Raw genomic sequence first — 19,354 nt, forward strand, 5'->3', positions numbered from 1 at the left:
GGAGGGGGGCTGCGTGCCCCCTCCTACTGTTACTGAGTCTGGGCCTCAGGGGTTGGGATCCCAGAGGCTGAAATAGGCCAAGGGAGCCTGGCCCTGCGAGGCAGGCCACGTGTGCCCCCCACCCCCAGCAATTAACATGTTCAATTTCCCCTGGGACATGGCCCACCAGGGGAGGGCAAAAAAAAACAAGCGTGGGAGACCACCCACATTTTCAAAAAGGGATCTTTCTGGACCAAGATCCAGATTTTTGCCAAACTTTCTGTAATTTCGTTCATCAGTTTGGGCTATAGTGGTGTCAAAAATCGGCATTGGAAATTGCAGGGGGAAAACACATTTTGAGACCCCCTTTTTTCTTGGCCCCGCTTGATGACTCTCCCTGCCACTTTCCAGACAGCAGCTGAAGTCATTTGCAAACTAGTTTTTAATGTTTGGTGAAGATTCATCAAACAGTGCCAAAGTTATAAGCAATGTAAACTAATGGGGAGAGCGAGGATTCTGATGGGGTATGTCCCTATCCCCAGGATAAAGTACAAACAATCACAGTGGACAAACCCACTTTCGAAATCGACTCAATAGTAATTCTTGAGTGCCAAAAACCCATTAGGTTTATATAAAGACCCCTGACCCACCAACCTTGTTGGTGACATGCTTCATCATCGGGGTCAGAACTGGGTAGCTGAGTGCCATCCAGTTGTGCTGCCATGCCTGATTACAGCGGAGCTAGGTTGGTGTAATTGTTTGTGGCAAAAGTGCTCATGATGTGGTGCAAGTTAAAAATGTCTCTGGGAATCCTTACTGATCTAATTTTATTCCCAGCGGCCCAGGACAAGGTGAGAAAAGATATACGGACAACAGTAAGATATATTGATATTAATTGTCACTACGGTCAACATGTTTCAGCCTCTTTAAAAATTGCGAGGCTTTCTTCAGGACCAGGTGAAACAAGTGAGGTAGTGGCAAAAACCTACCACGTGTATGGTTATTCAGCACACGCGCTAAGGTGTGCTGTGCATGCAGTGGTCTCTGTGTACTTACAGACCCACTGGAAGAACCTGTAGGGAAAAAAAGAGGGAAAAACAAGTAACATAAAATGAAATACTTAGTACAGTAACTGTGTGCCACCTTTGTTGGCTATGTCGGTGTCTATGATGATCTGGCACATGTGAATCAATCAATACTGTCTGCGAGTGGTTAGCAGTAAGTGCAGAATATACTGGTATACTGTGCTCAACTCGCATGCACTATGAGGCAAGTAAAAGTACATTTGATGCATGCCGATGTGGTTCCCTATACTATGCAGAAACGAGAAAAACTGTGGTGCATTGGGAAGGTGCCCCACATGTGCAATGTCATGCCATTAGCTCTATTTTTGCTATAAATCACATTAAAAACTGTCATCAGAGAAAAACTGCTGTGACCTGTGCAATGTCATGCTATTAGCTCTATGTTTGCTGAAAATCACTGAAAAAACTGTCACTAGAACAAAATAGAGAACAGAACAACATATTTACACTAGCTACGTGGTTTATGCAGCTTTTAGCAGAACCTGGAAGGGGCGCCCGTCTGTAGTCACATGCTGTGGGGGTACAGAAAGGAGGGGTCTGGGATGTCAGAATACGGGGATTAGGAAATTAGAGCCTAGTGTCAAGACTTTGTGAATGGCTTGTGTGGCTGTTCAGTGACATTACAAGACAAGAAAACCTTACTTCATCAAGACGCAGCACCTGCCAGCCGGTGCCTATTTTAAGCGAGGAGACCCGGGTGTCGGTTTGGGCCGTAGCGCACTGACGTTATAGCGTCCACGCATAGCGTGTGACGCGATGGCCATCAATTAACTCAAGAGTGCTAACCTCGATGAATTGCGGGTTGAGAACGGAAGAGTTAGGACACATGCGCATCGGTGCCATGAGGTTATGAACCTAGTGGTAGCCGAAAGACGCAGCGCCTGGGTATGGCGAGTGACTAGTAAGCCATGTAGACTGGGGGTGACTGCTGCCTGGCAATGGAGTTCATTGTGGGAGAGTACTAGAAAACACAAACTGAAGTAAAAATATGTAGTAAAAGTTTACATTATTGTGTCCAGAGGACTTAGAGAAACATGGATAGCAGAAGACAAATTAAGGGAAACTGTGTATCCCAATGCATATAGTGGATGAATTATCCCCTATATGAAGGTCGAGTGCGTTGGTGATTACTATGTAGGACTCCTGTATGTGAATACTGGAGGTCCAAAAGTCATGGCTGATATTAGGCGTAAAATAAGTGATTATGTCTGCTCTACCAGAGTTAAATGGATGTGCTCTCTACTCTGTTGGTGTCATATGTATAGGTGACCACTGGGGACTGAAATTGAAGGCGTCTTAAGTTAGACAAGATGTGATAATCGTGTCTCACGTATTTCATGTGAGTACCCAGTGTGGATAGGGGATGCCTCACAGGTCAAGACTGTGGGTGTTTCTAAAACTGAGAGGATCTAGTCCAGAAAGTAATAGCCCCTGTGGTAGTTCATGGGGGTTTGTTTAGGGCATTCCACGGAATGTTGTCGTTAAGGCCATGTAGATGAGTGTACAAATAATAAATCCACCGCAAAACATGGCACATACTGCAACACAAGAATTGCAATACCATTAATGCAATTTACCGTATCAGTTGCCCATGCGGATTGGCAGACATCAGCATGACTAGCCGAAAAATCAAAACTCGCATATGCGAACATCGGAGTAGTATCCGATGTAAAAGAAACACCACAGGCATGACCAATAATTTTTTGGAAACAGGACACACCACAAACGACATGATCTGGGTGGTGATGGAAACATTGGAAACCAAAATGCCAAATCTCCAGGGTCATCTCCTTGAGAAAGAACAGCGGTTGATTAATCGTTTGTCCACTCATCTACATAGCCTTAACGACAACATTCCGTGGAATGCCCTAAACAAACTTCCATGAACTATCACAGTGGCTATTATTTTCTGGACTAGATCCTCCTAGTTCTAGAAACACCCACAGTCTTGACCTGTGAGGCATCCCCTATCCACACTGGGTACTCACATTAACCTTGTCCTGAGCCGATGGGAATAAAATTAGATCAGTAAGATCTCCGAGAGACATTTTTAACTTGCACCAGTTCACGAGCACTTTCCCCACACACAATGACACCAATCCAGCTCTGCTGTAATCAGCCGTCGCAGCACAACTGGGTGGCACTCAGCTACCCAGTTGGGACCCCAATGATGAAGCATGCCACCAACTAGGTTGGTGGGTGAGGGGTCTCTATATAAACCTAGTGGGTTTCTGGCACTCAAGAATTACTATTGACTCGATTTCGTTAGTGGGTTCGTCCACTGTGTTTGTCCGAAAGTTATAAGCAAAACAAAAAACCCTTTATCTTTGGAAACTAGTTCCTAATTGAAACTACCTACTGACAACCACCAGTAGGTAATATTCACCAAACTAGAAAGTCACTTTAACATTTGTTTTTAAGTGATTTTCTGTGGTTGTTTTAATATAATGTAGCATACCATTGGCCATTGCCATAAAAAAAATAATATATATGATTTTGTTTTTTCACTGAGAAAAGGTTAAAGTGACATAATAGTTAGGAATGGTAATGGTATGCTACTTTATAATCACTGAGAAACAAAGGTTAAAGAGTTAGGGGAATATTTCTGTTAAAATATAACATGTTAAATGTGCAAAAACAGTGAAATTAACCAGTCATAGTTTATTGAACTAACTATTACGTGTGTCCTTGCCATGCACTGCTTATGACCGCACATATTACAACACTCATTACACATTCAAAGACATAATTGATGACAACACTGATGACATCCAAACTGACATACAAAATGACATCAGGTTTCATCAATTTTAATTCCTAACTGACAACATTGTATAAAGGCACCAAGGGACCATCTGGGACCCCACCATGAGGCCCATGGCCCCCTTTGAAGACATTCGAGGCCCTGAGTCCTAAAATGGCATCTTTGTTGATATTGTCAGCAGCCAATTTTGATCTGTTGATCTCACAGGAGTCTTCGGGCACTAGATATCTATCATGTGTTAACCTTAATTTTTCCAAAACCCGTGAACAGATTGACACCAAATCATGAATAGATCATTTTCTGGATAAAGATCTGTCACTGTGCCACGTTTTCTGTAATCGTGTTCAGCTGGTTTTGCTGTAGCTTTGTCAAATTTTCCCTCTGGAAACTATGGAGAAAAAGCATTTTGGGCCTACAAGCCTCGTTTTCTTGACCCCTGCTGGACAGATTATTTTGCGACTTTACAGGAAGCAGCTGAGACAGATACACTCTCTTTGGAAAGTTTCAGAAAAATGTATCAAACAGCTATTTTTTGATCATTGGAAGAGTTACATTTTCTTTTGGCTTTGAATCCATCATTCATGCTGAGAACACAGAATTTGTATTTAACAGAAGTATATTTGTACAAAAAAACTATATGAAAAAATTTGCTCAGTTGTCAACATTCTGAAGAATTTCAATCATTTTCATTTCTCAAATCTGGCATTTGGCCTAACTCGGGCAACAGTCATGTGATGTCATTTTAGATTCAGACTTTTCAGTTGCATCCCAGGTGATCCTGACCTGTTGCCTCTTGTGGACAACAATAATATATAATCATGGTATTCTGACAATTTCATGTTTAAATTAGAATGAGCTAATGCACTGTGTCTAGGAATGTCAAATGATCAACGGCAACGCCTGACCCTTTTCTAGTAATGAAATAAATGCCCACATTTCTCCAGTCTTGAATCAATTACACTGGTACCCTGTCAAGAAACACTCTTTTCCAAGAGATAGTTGGTTCATTATGACACATGGGCCACTGACGTGCTGGGATGGTGGAGGCTCTAGACTACACCACCTTGGTGGATGCCTCCTGCACTATTGAAAGATCACTGTCTGAATCTCTGCGATGTGTTGCAAAGCACTGAAGGTTTTAGACTGGGCACGATGTTTATCGATCTGACTCTGCAAACGTTTTTTGCAAAGAAATAATAAAGTCCCAAAGCAGGAGTTTGTCTTCACAATACAAACATTAAATAACCCTACATGCATGATATTTTCTCCCTACACATGTTGGCCATTCACAATTTCCCCTGCCTCTGTCAGTAATGTCTTGCTGGACAAAATCCATTCTTAGACAGCCTTGAAGTTTGGGATTCAATCCAACATCTACAAAATGGCTTTCTGCAAGGGGTTGATTGGTGAACTGCCACAAAACACCTTTCTAGCGTACACAACCACTTAAATGAGAGCAGTGCCTAGTTATAACTCTTCATCCTTTAACATTCACAACGCGTAAGCAAACAAAAGCTCACGAGATAGCCATTCAACGTGTGCTGCGATTCAGAGTGAAGGGGACATGATCAAGAGCGGGATAGTCCTGCAAATCAACAGGCGCATGTCTGAGTTACATTTAAACAAACATGAGCCATTTCAGATTACACTCTCTGCAAGGCTGGGTGATCACACATCGATCACAAGCTCGTTCAGGGCAGCTGCAATCGCTTAGGTGTCACTCTGTAAATTAACTAAGGCTCATTAACAGTCACGTTTTCTGCCTCTACACATCAATTATGCATGATACTATTAGTAGCATCAATTAAGGTAGATAAAGTAATAGGCTATTTGAATGCCTGCGGATTCTAATGGGTATACTTTTCCTTATAATGGATTGCACTCTATATTCATGTTCTTTAAGGCTAACAGAGGATCAATACATTCAGCAACTTTGAGACTCTGCTTGCTTACATCATTTCTCTAATATCTCAAAGCGCCCCTGGCTCCAGCGATATTTTACAGGCAAACATTTTTTTTTCATACAATAACATTACAGACTCATCATTTTTAAATTCCTCGTTTCAGTAAAGCAAATATGTTTAAGGAAAGCCAAAGGCTTTTGTAATTGCAGCTTGTTAGCACACATAAATGGATTGAGTTCCTGAAAACAAGTTATGTAGCCTGAGGATGCCCGCCTTTCCTATTTGCAAAAATGCATTCAATTTGTATAGGCAGCACAAAAGTTATAGGTCCGGAAGCCATGTTATCCACATAACTCCAGGAGAACAATGGATGTTTGTGCCCGTTCCTTGATGATTCGACAACATTGTACTGTTAAGGAGGTAATAGCTGTTTGTGCTACTTCTTCTGTTTGAGCAAAAGACACACAATTCAAACTGGAATGGCATGGTGAGCAAAAAAACGATGGATTTAGACCCAGATCTCTGTACTTGGGTGAATATATGACATTGTTCTGCATTCTGTCCATCAATTGTTGTTTTTGCATTTGTCACCCCGGGTGCGACGGGTATGCCCAGACGTGGGCCCTGTGCTCTCCATGCCACTGGAATCAAGCTATCCTGGCTGAAGAGCTGTGAAACCCTGAAACCGGTCCTAGGATGCTTGTTTCCAGTCCAGGGAGGCCCTGGCTTGGCAGTTCGGGCTGGACTGTTCCCATGAGGCACAGGGTCAAGACTGATTTGCATATGGGTGGGTTCAAACTGGAATGGCATTGTGAGCAAAAAACTATGGATTTAGGCCCAGATATCTGTACTGGGGGTGAATGTATGACATTGTTCTGCATTCTGTCCATCAATTGTTGTTTTTGCATTTGTCACCCCGAGTGGGACGGGTATGCCCAGACGTGGGTCCCGTGCTCTCCATGCCACTGGAATTAAGCTATTCTGGCTGAAGAGGGGTGAAACCCCGAAACCAGTCCTAGGATGCTTGTTTCCAGTCCAGGGAGGACCGGGCTTGGCAGTTCGGGCTGGACTGTTCCCATGAAGCACAGGGTCAAGACTGATTTGCATATGGCTGGGTTCAAAATGGTATGGCCTGGTGAGCAAAAAAACGATGGATTTAGGCCCAGATCTCTGTACATGAGTGACTGTATGACATTGTTCTGTATTCTGTCCATCAATTGTTGTTTTTGCATTTGTCACCCTGAGTGGGACAGTGGGACGGGTATTCCCAGACGTGGGTCCAGTGCTCTCCATGCCACTGGAATCAAGCTATCCTGGCTGAAGAGGGGTGAAACCCCGAAACCGGTCCTAGGATGCTTGTTTCCAGTCGAGGGAGGACCTTGCTTGGCAGTTCGGGCTGGACTGTTCCCATGAGGCACAGGGTCAAGACTGATTTGCACATGGCTAGGTTCAAACTGGAATGGCATGGTGAGCAAACAAACGATGGATTTAGGCCCAGAACTCTGTACTGGGGTGAATGTATCACATTGTTTTGCATTCTGTCCATCAATTGTTGTTTTTGCACTTTTTCTGTTTGAGGCATTGCATAAATGCAAAATTACCATATTCCCAATGATGTGATCAACATTCCATCATATGAATGGGAGTGTGGTACCATGTGAATGATAAAATGACAATACCTGTGGACACGCTCATTGCTATTTGAGTAAGTAAACTGCAGAAAGGTCCTAAGGACACACTAAATGTGTCTACTAGGGAGTTTGTGTACCGCTTCCAGGGATACATGGATCCCATTTCAATATGGTTGATTTTGGATACATTTGGGCTCAGAAATGTTGATGAAGCTCAGATTTCTCCAACTACACTTGTCCCAAGGATGGATCTGAAAACATGTCCATGATCACTGAAATAAGGGGCACAGTGATGAAGATTAACGGTATTCGAGGCACAAATTAAACACAGAAGTGCACTGGGTGTGATAGACTCAGTTGGATTCTTTGTGGGTTGAATGGAGCTTGAATGTCCAGTGTGTGCTGGTCAAAAGCTGAAGCTAAACAATGTTGTAAACTTCACAAATGAGCTTGCAGGAGCTTGTGATAATGATGTTTTTCAAAAGAAGACAGAGGTTCACCAGTGATTAATGTATGAAGCTTCATTTGTTTCAAATACCATCACGTGTAATATCGCAAGATTATTGTTTTTAGGAGAAAGGGAGTTTGCAGATTTTGAATCTCCCAAAACAACACTTAGGGGCTGATTGTGATACGGTCCGTAAAGCGGCCGCATTGTAATGGGCCAGTTGGATTCCCTTCCGACAGCCTCATTTTGATGGAGGCGGTCAGAAAGTAATCCAACCGCTCATTCCGGCTTGCTTTGAGAGCCCATCTGCCAGACGGAATGCGGCCTGTAATCTCAAGGGTGGCTCTTTCTGCCCTTGAGAGTACAATGCACTGTTTCCAACATGGTTTCCATGCCAGTCTGTCCAACATGTAAACCGTGCCTGAAAGTGTGTTAGGGGTCCCCCAGCAGGGCCCCCTTTGGTGCATGGCATCCAGTTGAAGGCTGAGGAGGCACCTATGGTGCCCCCCTGTTGATACCTGCATGTTGTGACAAGCACCTTCCTGTGTCTGCAACGGGGGCAGGGATGAACCGCACCCCCCATTTCACTATGGGAGCATGCATTACGGCCGGTTTATGGCCGTAGTACATGCTCCCATAGTGAAATATAGGAATGCGAACAAACAGTGTTCAGTCGCATCCTAATGTGGCAGTTGGAACCGATGACGAGGTGTCGGTCGGTCCCATGACCGGGTTGGTGTTAAGCGGAATTGATTCCGCCCAACATCATAATGAGCCCCTTAATGTGCAGGGTGATTGACCCTTTGTACAGGTAGCTGTATGCCCAGATCGTACTTCTTATGTTTCTTATGACTTCACCACTGCTAAACATCATTTTGCTAATACAGGAGACATTAATGTAGAGGTGGACTGCCAATAACTTCAGGACATCAGACAAGTTGGATGCAGAGTTACTTTTTTCATGTATCTCATAACAGCACCAAGAAGCAACTGCCACCCCAAACCAAACCATCACATTCCAATAAGAATGTAGAACATCACCACTCAAAGCAGTCTATAAGAACTTTGCATGAACATCATTATAAATCATAACAGCGTGAGTGAACACCATGACATTATATTACCACCGTTTTCTTGTAAAACAGATTCAAGTAACACATACTGAAATGATTGTACATGCAGTCCTAAGTAACGTAATCACACAATTGTACCCAGAACTTAAAATCGTACTTAGAATTAAAATGTTAAAAACTGCTCATTTTCTAGCTGGAAATTTATTATCCAGCCTACACCAAATTTAGCAAAAAAAGTATTTAATCAATGTGGAACTAAATCATGACCCAAAAACAAGAAAATTATTGTGTGCCTTGTATAACTCATGAATTCTTGTTATCATAATTACCCTTTTTGATGAATGCAACCTCGCAAAAGGTTTCAGCAGAGGTCGGGCAAGAGTTTGAGGTCAGTCGAGTGTCCTTTATTATTAGTCTTATTTATAGCCGATCACTGTCCAGTTTTGCGCGAAGCTGCCATCATCCTCTCCGAGGCTGATTTCTTTTGGCATTTACATTGTGCCGTATGCGGCTTGTTATGCAGTAGAGCAGGTTCCATACACTTGCACATTCAATTTCAGTGCAGCATTCAATTTGTGGCTACCATCTGTTCAGATGACACTTTCCTTCCTTCTCCGAAGCTCCATTGAAATTAGAGATTTAACAGAAACACATTCTGACAGAAAAGTTACTAAATTGAACCGGAAGTTTCGTGTACTTTTACAATAATGTTCCTAACTTCTTTCCACACTGAATTTCTTGAAATAAGATGAACTTAATATGCTATTTGATTTTAGTATTCAGAAATCCATGATTTCTAATGTTATAATGCATCGGAAAAAAATGATTTTGTTTTTTTATTCTGCAACAAATAATTATAGATTTAAATGGACACAAACACTCTTTCTGCAAGCAGTTTGTATATGAAGACAGGGAATGTAGGTGTGATATTTAAACTTACACATTAACGCAACAAAGTCTACAAAGAGGGTCCTTCCTAAGGATAGAACCAAATATTTCTTATTCTACAATAATAATATTTTATTTGACAGGCCATATTGTTCAGCAAAAATAGTTGTTTCTCACTGTGTTACCCACATTTCCACTCACCTATACATCAAAATATTTTTCTAGATATAGCATGTTTCATACACTACTTTATAGTAAATTTATTAAAGTTCCTAAAAATCAGTCCAAGCACACTCTATCCTTGTTTCTCAATAGTCACTCGTCATTCAATAGTTTTCTAGGTAAAGGCATCTAGCTCCCAATTTCAACATGTGGGTCGACCTACCCTGAAGATGTATGAATATCCAATCATTGCAACACAGTATATTCCAGGCTTGTTTTCCTTTATATCCTTATTGATATGTTGTCATGCTCCCATGCAAAAACTGTCAACACGTTTCGGGCCTATGTATAAAGTCTTCTTCAACACACAACAAGGTCAAGTGCCCACAAACTCATGATTACTTGTATCATAGGTGCCTGACACCAGTTAGTCTGACACTCCTGCAAGAGACAGCTGATGTGCTGCACGTGAGTCTATAAAGATTAGACATGATTCTGATTTGTAATAGGGTTAAACAGGCTTCTCCATTTCTGTGTTCTACAGTAAGGCAGCAAGGCCTTCATTATGAATGGATTGAAAATAGCAATTTGGATGAAAGCATAGGCTTCAGAACAACTTGATATTATGAGTCCATGGTATGACCGGTTGTGATAGTACTGCAATTGTTGCTGGGATAAACTTCTTCAGGTCAAGTTTGAAGGGATTTAAAGGGATTTATACCAGGAAAAACAAAGAATTGCAAGTTTACATGTTGAAACGTGTGCACTTGAACAAGCTTTCACATATAATTCTCATTAGAACATTGGAATGTTGGGAGCTCCTTTGAAAACAATGGGGTAGCTCCGGGCTTATAATGGCTGGTATAAGCCCGGAGCTCCAACATTCCAATGCATCTTTGTTCACAGCTGTGGCTGTGAACAAAGCCTGAGGGGATTTCTGAAGCCTTTGTTTTATTTGTTAGAACATTCTGCCCTCTAGTGGCAGAATTTTCTAATAGCCTTATAGCCCTTCGCAGCTGGTCTATTCCGGCTATTAAAGTCACACTCTCTTGTTAAAGGCCCGAGCCTTTGGCTCGGGCCTTTAACGCTGGAGTGAGTCTTTAATAGCCGGTATAGCCCGCCAGTGTGAGTGAACACCATGACATTACATTACCACCATTTTCTTGTAAAACAGATTCAAGTAAAACATACTGAAATGATTGGACATGCAGTCCTATGTAACGTAATCACACAATTGTACTCAGAACTTAAAATTGTACTTAGAATTACAATTTTAAAGTAGTTCATATTCTAGCTGGAAACGTATTAGCCAGCCTACACCAAATTTAGCCCAAAAAAGTATTTAATAAATGTGGAACTAAATCATTACCCAAAAACAAGAAAATTATTTTGTGCCTTGTATAACACATGAATTCTTGTTATCATAATTACCCTTTTTGATGCATGCAACCTCGCAAAAGTGGGCTATAAGGCTATAATATAGTACAATATTGCCATTACGGGGTTCTGGTGACATCTTAATACAAAAGTCAGTGTCCTGGTATATTCAGTGCAATAGTGAAAGCACCATTGCAATGAATATACCATGATATGAGTACTAATGAGTAGGTGCTAGCATTTGTGAAGCAATGATCCAGCTGTAGGTAAATTGATAATGAGAAAGCCACCGATAGCATACATGAAACGACCATCTACGAAAGACAGGTTGGTTCATAGCTATTTTAGAACAGACAAAAAAGCTGGCAGGAACAGAGCTCGGGTTTCAAAGAGTGCAGTAATTGTAAAGCTTGAGAACACAGCCAAGACTGTCAGGAATTTACAACACCTTTCAGTATAACCACGAGGAAAAATACATGAGGTACTCACACATAAAACATAATATGTAGTATGTGTGTTACTGTGTCCGTGAACAAAGAAACACAATATTACTATCCCAATAGACGATTCCTAAACATATCAGAGCAACTAAAAATGGAGATATAAATGATCTAGTAACTCAACGTTTTCATAGAGGGCTGTTACCTTCTTCAAATACTCAATGATTGTGGAAGGAAACAGGGAAATCACCCTGAGGAGATTCAATTCTAAATACATATTGCCACTTGACACCATGAACCAGCAGGTCTTAACATTGAGGAGGAAATATTTATTCATCCATATGTAGTAGCATGTATTTTCTGCATTAGTAGCAGCTTTACAATATGGTATAATAATGTGTCATTTTCAGTGGAAGTATTTGTTTTTAATTTTTTAAAAACGTTTTATTGTTATTTGCTTTAAGTATTTTTGTGTCCCTTCTTCTGCAGCAGTATTGTGGGACATTTAATGTAATAATGTATCTATTTATTTAGTATGTTGTAACATCAAATTAAATGGATTGAGAGTCTTTTCCATTTAGGCATGACTTAAGGGACACAAATGCATGTCAATTTCCGATGATGTGACAATTATCAAAAAGTTTTAAACTGTATGAGCCTGATCCTGCTCTTATTGACACTAATCGAACAAATCAAATAATTTTGTCATTTACATTTTCTTGGCAAGACCGGATCTTGAACATGTGTATTGTGTGTATGGTTCAATACATGATGTTTCCTTCTGTTTCTATGCCAAGACCATTTTTTCATGCAAAATTATATTTTACTGCTTTTGAGCATACATTGTACTGGGAAATACTTAAGAAATGGTTGGAGGGGTGTTGAACCTGGCTCTTTCTGCTGGGTCACCCACAAATGTTTTGCCTTCCTCCTTCCCTGTTTGCTAAATTCCTTTTGGTTGGCTTTAGGACTCTGGGCACTTTATCAGTGCTAACCAGTGCTAAAGTGCATGTGCTCTCTCCATAAAACATGGTAACATTGGCTTATCCACAATTGACATGTTTAATTTACTTGTAAGTCAATAGTAAAGTGCACTACATGTGCCCAGGACCAGTAAATTGAATGCTAATAGTGGGCCTGCAACACTGATTGTGCCTCCCACTCAAGAAGCCCTTTAAGCATATCTAAGACCTGCCAATGCAGAGCCTAAGTGTGCAGTTTTAAGCTACATTTTCGAACTGATAAGTTATCTCTCTTGCTAGGCCCAACCCTCCCTGCCTGTCTAATACATATAAATCACCCCTACGGTAGGCCCTGGACAGCCCTAAGGGCAGAGTGCAGTGTATTTAAAAATTTGGACATGTACTTATAAGTTTTACATGTTCAGATAGCTAAACAAAAATGCTTACATTCGATTTACACTAGTGCAGGGCCTATCTCTCTCATGGGTTAATAATGGGATTACCTTATTACACTTTATAACAGTAATTTCCAATTGGGAACAGATAGATATGTTGGGCTTGTTATCTCTGGGCTCACAATATAAAATCACAACTTATGGCGAAGTTGGGTTTTAAGTTCTAAGTCTGAAAATGCCACTTTTAGAAAGTTAGACAAAACAAAGGGGTTAGGCCCATAAAGTCAGTGAAGCTGAGCCTATAAACAAGTTTTCTCAAACAAGAAATGCAACACTGACAGATCCTTTACAATTTTGCTTCATTCGTGGCTGCTTTAATCAATAACAGCGGTCACCATTTATTTTTAGGTTTTTAGTTCTGTATATAAATATAATACGACCAATTGTTGACTCACACAGAGGTCACGTACAAAGTATATCCACATTAATCCAGCCAGTACAAAAGACATAAACACAATTTAAATAAACCACAAATAACAATGTTACTGCAAAACAAATAATGACTCACAAGACACAACAAATAAACAGTTCACATTATTTACAAATCCAAAAGAGAGCTTGAAAATAATTATAAACAAAAGTTTTGAATACAGTATATAAATTCATTACACTGCTCTCATAATAAAGGACAAGGAACCTCTACAAAAACATAATTTTAACAACCAGGATATGATTTAAAACATTTAACATTGAATAATGCTCTGGATTACCCTGTTATTTTCCAAATCATGTAATTAATGATTCTCAGTAGGTGCTCAAATAATGGTCACCGCGTTTCAAACCATCTGAAGTTTCCTTATTAGGGTTCTCCTCATTACAAGGAACTGACATCTGTTTCTCACAAGACTCATGGGGGCAGATTTATGTTTCCTGGCGCATCCCTGCAAATCAGCAGGGATGCGCCAGGAAAGATGCGTCACACAAGTTTACCCTTGCGCCACCACAGATGCGCCGCATTTACAATGCAACGCATCGTGGCGCAAGGATAAACAGATGCGTGACGCATCTGTTGGCGTAAGGGCGGCGGATTGCTGGAGTCGCGTCGGCTTTACAACGTGACGCATCTCCCTAGATGCGTCACGTTGTAAATAAGGCGCAACATGGCGCATGGTTTACGCCGCCGCTGCGTCACAAAAGTGACGCAACGGCTGCGTAAAAGTGGCGCAAGTCTAACATAAATCTGCCCCATGATTAATTCATGCAGCAGTTTTCAGTTATTTTCACTTGGGACATGATTTTTTGCACCAATACTACTGGGCGCGATATCCATGGCAAAGGAATTGCATGATGAAACAATCCCATGTGACCGTTCACTGCCTCCCAGTGTCCAAGAGCATGGGCAGCTCTGTAAAGGATTCTGTTCCTCGTGGCCGATTCTTGGTACCTGACAATTTTTGGGACTATATAGGGTTGTCAACGCATGGTCTGATTTGTGGTTCTATTCTCTCCTGTTTCTGGGTCAGCATTGTGTTGTCCAAGAGCTGCCTATGCAGTGAATGGCTGAATGGCAGTGATCCCAAGTCCGTGGCACCGACCACAGCACCACACTTCCTTTGATCAGTTAGGCATATTTCGATATGCAAGGCCGGCGACACGTAGTCCCACTAACCTTCTTTAACACAACCCGATCCCACATGTGTAACTGTGTCCTGAGTCCTGAATAGCAGTCACCCCAAGGCCGTGGCAGCGACCACAGCACCACACTCCCTTTGATCAGTGAGGGGTATTTCCATATGCAACTACAGACTCCAGTAGATAAGTAACTATCACAGTCCTACACCCTACATATTATCCTTTTTGTATCCTCACTTCAAGAACTTATTTTTATATCAGTTATAGCTTTACTACAATGACCAAATTAATCTTCAAATGCAAACTAACATGGAATAGCAGTCTACACTGCAGGCAGTACAGCTCGCAATTCCAATTTTAAATGCTAATTTCTAACAACAAGATTATTCTAGTGTATTCTATACTTATTTAATCTTTTCATCATACCCCTACACTGCACTCAGTAGGGCTCACAATGAAAATTATTTCTTCATTCATTAACTACAGAGTCCACTAGGCAAGTAACTATTACATCCCACATGTGTAACTGTGTCCTGAGTCCTGAATAGCAGTCACCCCAACGCCGTGGCAGCGACCACAGCACCACACTCCCTTTGATCAGTGAGGGGTATTTCCATATGCAACTACAGACTCCAGTAGACAAGTAACTATCACAGTCCTACACCCTACATATTATTCTTTTAGTATCCTCACTTCAAGAACTTTTTTTATATCAGTTATAGCTTTACTACAATGACCAAATTAATCTTCAAATGCAAACTAACATGGAATAGCAGTCTACACTGCAGGCAGTACAGCTCGCAATTCCAATTTTAAATGCTAATTTCTAACAACAAGATTATTCTAGTGTATTCTATACTTATTTAATCTTTTCATCATACCCCTACACTGCACTCAGTAGGGCTCACAATGAAAATTATTTCTTCATTCATTAACTACAGAGTCCACTAGGCAAGTAACTATTACATGCCTCAAATCTACATAATATGCTTTTAGTATCCTTTCTTCTTCAACATTGTTTATATCAGTTATAGCTCTAGTACAATCGCCAAATTCATTTTCAAGTACAAATGAACACTCAGCAGTCTACACTGCAGGCAGCAGACCTCGCAATTTGAGTTTTGGACATGTGGTGCCAACTAACACTTTCCAACACAAGCTGATTTCACATGTGTAACTGTGTCCTGAGTCCTGAATAGCAGTCACCCCAAGTCCATGGCAGCGACCACAGCACCAGACTCTCTCTGATCAGTGAGGCATATTTCCATATGCAAGGCCGGCAACACGTGGTGCCACTAACCCTCTTTAAAACAAGCCGATCCCACATGTGTAACTGTGTCCTGAGTCCTGAACAGCACCACACTCCCTTCAATTAGTGAGGGGTATTTGCATATGGAAGGCCGGCGACACATAGTACCACTGAACCTGCACTACGCAGGATGGTGGGGCCACCAACATATGGACATGACTGTGGGCCCATGCTCACCACTACCTCTGGCCTACACTACGGTCAGCAGGGCTCACAATTCAGATAGAATCCTGATTCCACATGACGCAGTCCAGTAGCTAAGACGCATTGCTCCCAGTGCGGCCCGTCCACACCAAGCATCATCACAGGCTCATACAGTCTCAATGCTTATGGTGCAACTAACCCTCTTTAACACAAGCCAATCTCACATATGTAATTGTGTCCTGAGTCCTGAATGGCAGTGACTCCAACTTCGTGGCTGCGACCACAGCACCAGACTCCCTTCAGTCTTATTTGTTGTTTTTTTCTTTAAATAATTTTTCATATATGTAAATCTATACATGACTAAGATTCTTCTTTGTCCAACCGCACAGGGACAATTCCAGGCCCAAGAAGCTTGTTGGGGGTATGATGGTAATGTTGGAAGAGGGTGCGCTACCTGCTGATGTGGGGAGAGGCAGTGTCAAAGGGATATCTATCACAGAAAGAAGTCCGACATGTTTTCAAAAATGCCTCGGATAAATGCCAGCTGACGGACTGAATCACAAAATGGTTTTTCAATGGTTATGTAATGTGAGTTATGAACAGTTCACACCCAGGCTCGCAGAGGGACAGCTGTGGCCCGTCCGCTCGACTCACAGATGCAGTACTACGAGCCGTCCGCGTCATTGTACGCCATGCCACGCCACTCCAATTACGTTCCGACGTTGGCCTCACATAGCTACCTGATGCAGGCGTACTCGCTGTTGGTGTGCAGGTTAGTGGTCTCGTTCTCAACATCTCACGGCCACTCCCTGAGGGCAGGTTTGCACACACATCACACCCATCCGGCACATGCGTCACACGCCATGTGACCACACAAATATAATAGATTGACAACGTCACATCCTTTATTGCCGGTGCTGACTAGATGGCGGCGCTCCACGTGTCTCAACCATAAAGAGTCTTTGAAAAGTTGTGCAAAAGGTTAGTCGCACCCTGATCTGTATAGCCGTCAGGGGCCAACCACCCCCTTGGTGCGGAATTCAGAATCACGGGGTTAGTGCCACCCGAAGCTCATATGGCCATCAAGGGCCTACCACCACGTGGCACAGACTTGAGTTCCACAGGCTTAGTGGCCCCAAAGGCTGATGTGGTCTCTGCCATTGACGACTCAGGACTCAGCGACGTGTGTGAGATCTGCCAGGCCACGGAGAAGCTGATTTGGTCTCCGCCATTGATGACTCAGGACTAAGTGCCCCAGAGTTTCATTGCAGAGAGGTGTAAAATGGGACATGGCCTTGGACCACCTCTCTGCAACACAGCTCTGTGGTGCTTACAGGAAGTACCTGGTAGACTAGTTGGCCCCCAGGGGCCATCAGGATTGAAGAGGAATTATTTTCTCAACTTAAAACGCGCCACAGGGCGTGTTTGCACATGTCACCTCAGGCCCCGTCCCCTCTCTTCACCACTATGTAAACACGCCCTTCGGCCATTTTAAGTTGGGAGTTTAAGTCCCCTTGAATCCTGAGGGTCCCTAGGGTCAAACTAGCCCACTAGGTACCACCAGTAAGCGCCGTTGCAGAGAGGTGTAAAAAGGGACACGGCCTGGACCACCTCTCTGCAACGCAGCGCAATAGCGCTTACTGGAAGCACCTTGTGGGCTAGTTGGCACCCAGGGGATCTCAGGACTGAAGGGGAATTATTTCCCCAACTTAAAACACGCCACAGGGCGTGTTTGCACACGTCACCTGTTAGAAGGCGACCTCAGAGGGGCCCGGAGGGGGCCCTGACTACCCTGAGACCCACCCTCGAGGTATCGTAGCCGGGCACTGGCGGGAGACTCCTCAGGGGAGGAACCTCATATCTAGGATCGCACACTCGGCACCACACGACAGAGAGACACCACACAAAGAGTTCTTAAGAGCAAATCTTTATCAGATCGGAGTGGTAGGATCTTTATGATCAGCAAGGCAAAATATATACAAGTAGAGCGCGGGCTCACCAAGTCTTGGTGGGGGGATAGGAGGTAGCAGGACAGTCTTTGGGGATATGGATCAAATGCAGGATCGTACTCGGCGCACAGCTCACAATCCTCGAGCTGGGGGATACGCTTGTCGTCGTGGGGTCCGGCGGGACCAAGAGAGTCTGTGGGAGCCGCGAGTTACTCAGAAGGGCTCGAGCGCGATTTCGGAGGTCTTACGATCTTCAGGGAGCCGCGAGTCACTCAGCAGGGCTCAAGCACAAGTTCGGGAGTCTTACGATCTTCAGGGAGCCGCGAGTCACTCAGCAGGGCTCAGGCACAAGTTCGGAGGTCTGACGATCTTCAGGGAGCCGCGAGTCACTCAGCAGGGCTCAGGCACAAGTTCGGGGGTCTTACGATCTTCAGGGAGCCGCGAGTCACTCAGCAGGGCTCAGGCACAAGTTCGGAGGTCTGACGATCTTCAGGGAGCCGCGAGTCACTCAGCAGGGCTCAGGTGTTTCCAAGGCGAATCTGCCGGACAGTCCCAGAGCACCCCTTGTTATAAGGCGACTCCTCTTTGATGTCCGGAGTCTGTGCAGGCAGGGGTCTTGTCACCTGGGGGTCGCTTGTTGGGGGTTTCCTGCCATTGTCCTTTGATCCTTCCCGGGCCGGGTCGGGAGGAGCCCCAGACACCCAGCAGGCGTGGAGCCAGCCCTCGGGGAGGCCGGCGGGTCGATCGAAACCCACCTTCCCAGGGAAGCGCAGAGGTGTGATGGAAACTTCTCCTCCCTTTCTCATCCGAAGGGGAGCGCGATGTCCTCCAGCCGGAGTGGCGCCTATAGGCTAGGGTCGCGCTGGGGCCGGGCGGCCATCTTGGTGCATGAAGTGGGCACGCGGGCCCGGGGTGGCCGAAGGAGGAAGGCCACGGACGGGGGAAGTCCGGGTCGGGTGTGTGTGTTCTGGTGGGAAGGATCGTCTAGGCCGTGGGCTCGGGGCTGGTGTGAGGTGCAGGGGTCAGGTCTGACTATGTTACGAGGGCCGGGTCTAACACGCGTCTCCCCCAGCTGAAAGCCGGAGAGAACTACCCATCTTCTTGGGGGTTCTCTTTGCTGAGGCAGAAGAATCGGGAGAGGCCATCGGCGTTGGCGTGGTCCGTACCAGGGCGATGTTCCACGGTGAAATCCATCCCCTGGAGGGAGATTGA

This window comes from Triturus cristatus, chromosome 2_2 (assembly GCF_964204655.1).
Source record: "Triturus cristatus chromosome 2_2, aTriCri1.1, whole genome shotgun sequence".
Lineage (NCBI taxonomy): Eukaryota > Metazoa > Chordata > Amphibia > Caudata > Salamandridae > Triturus > Triturus cristatus.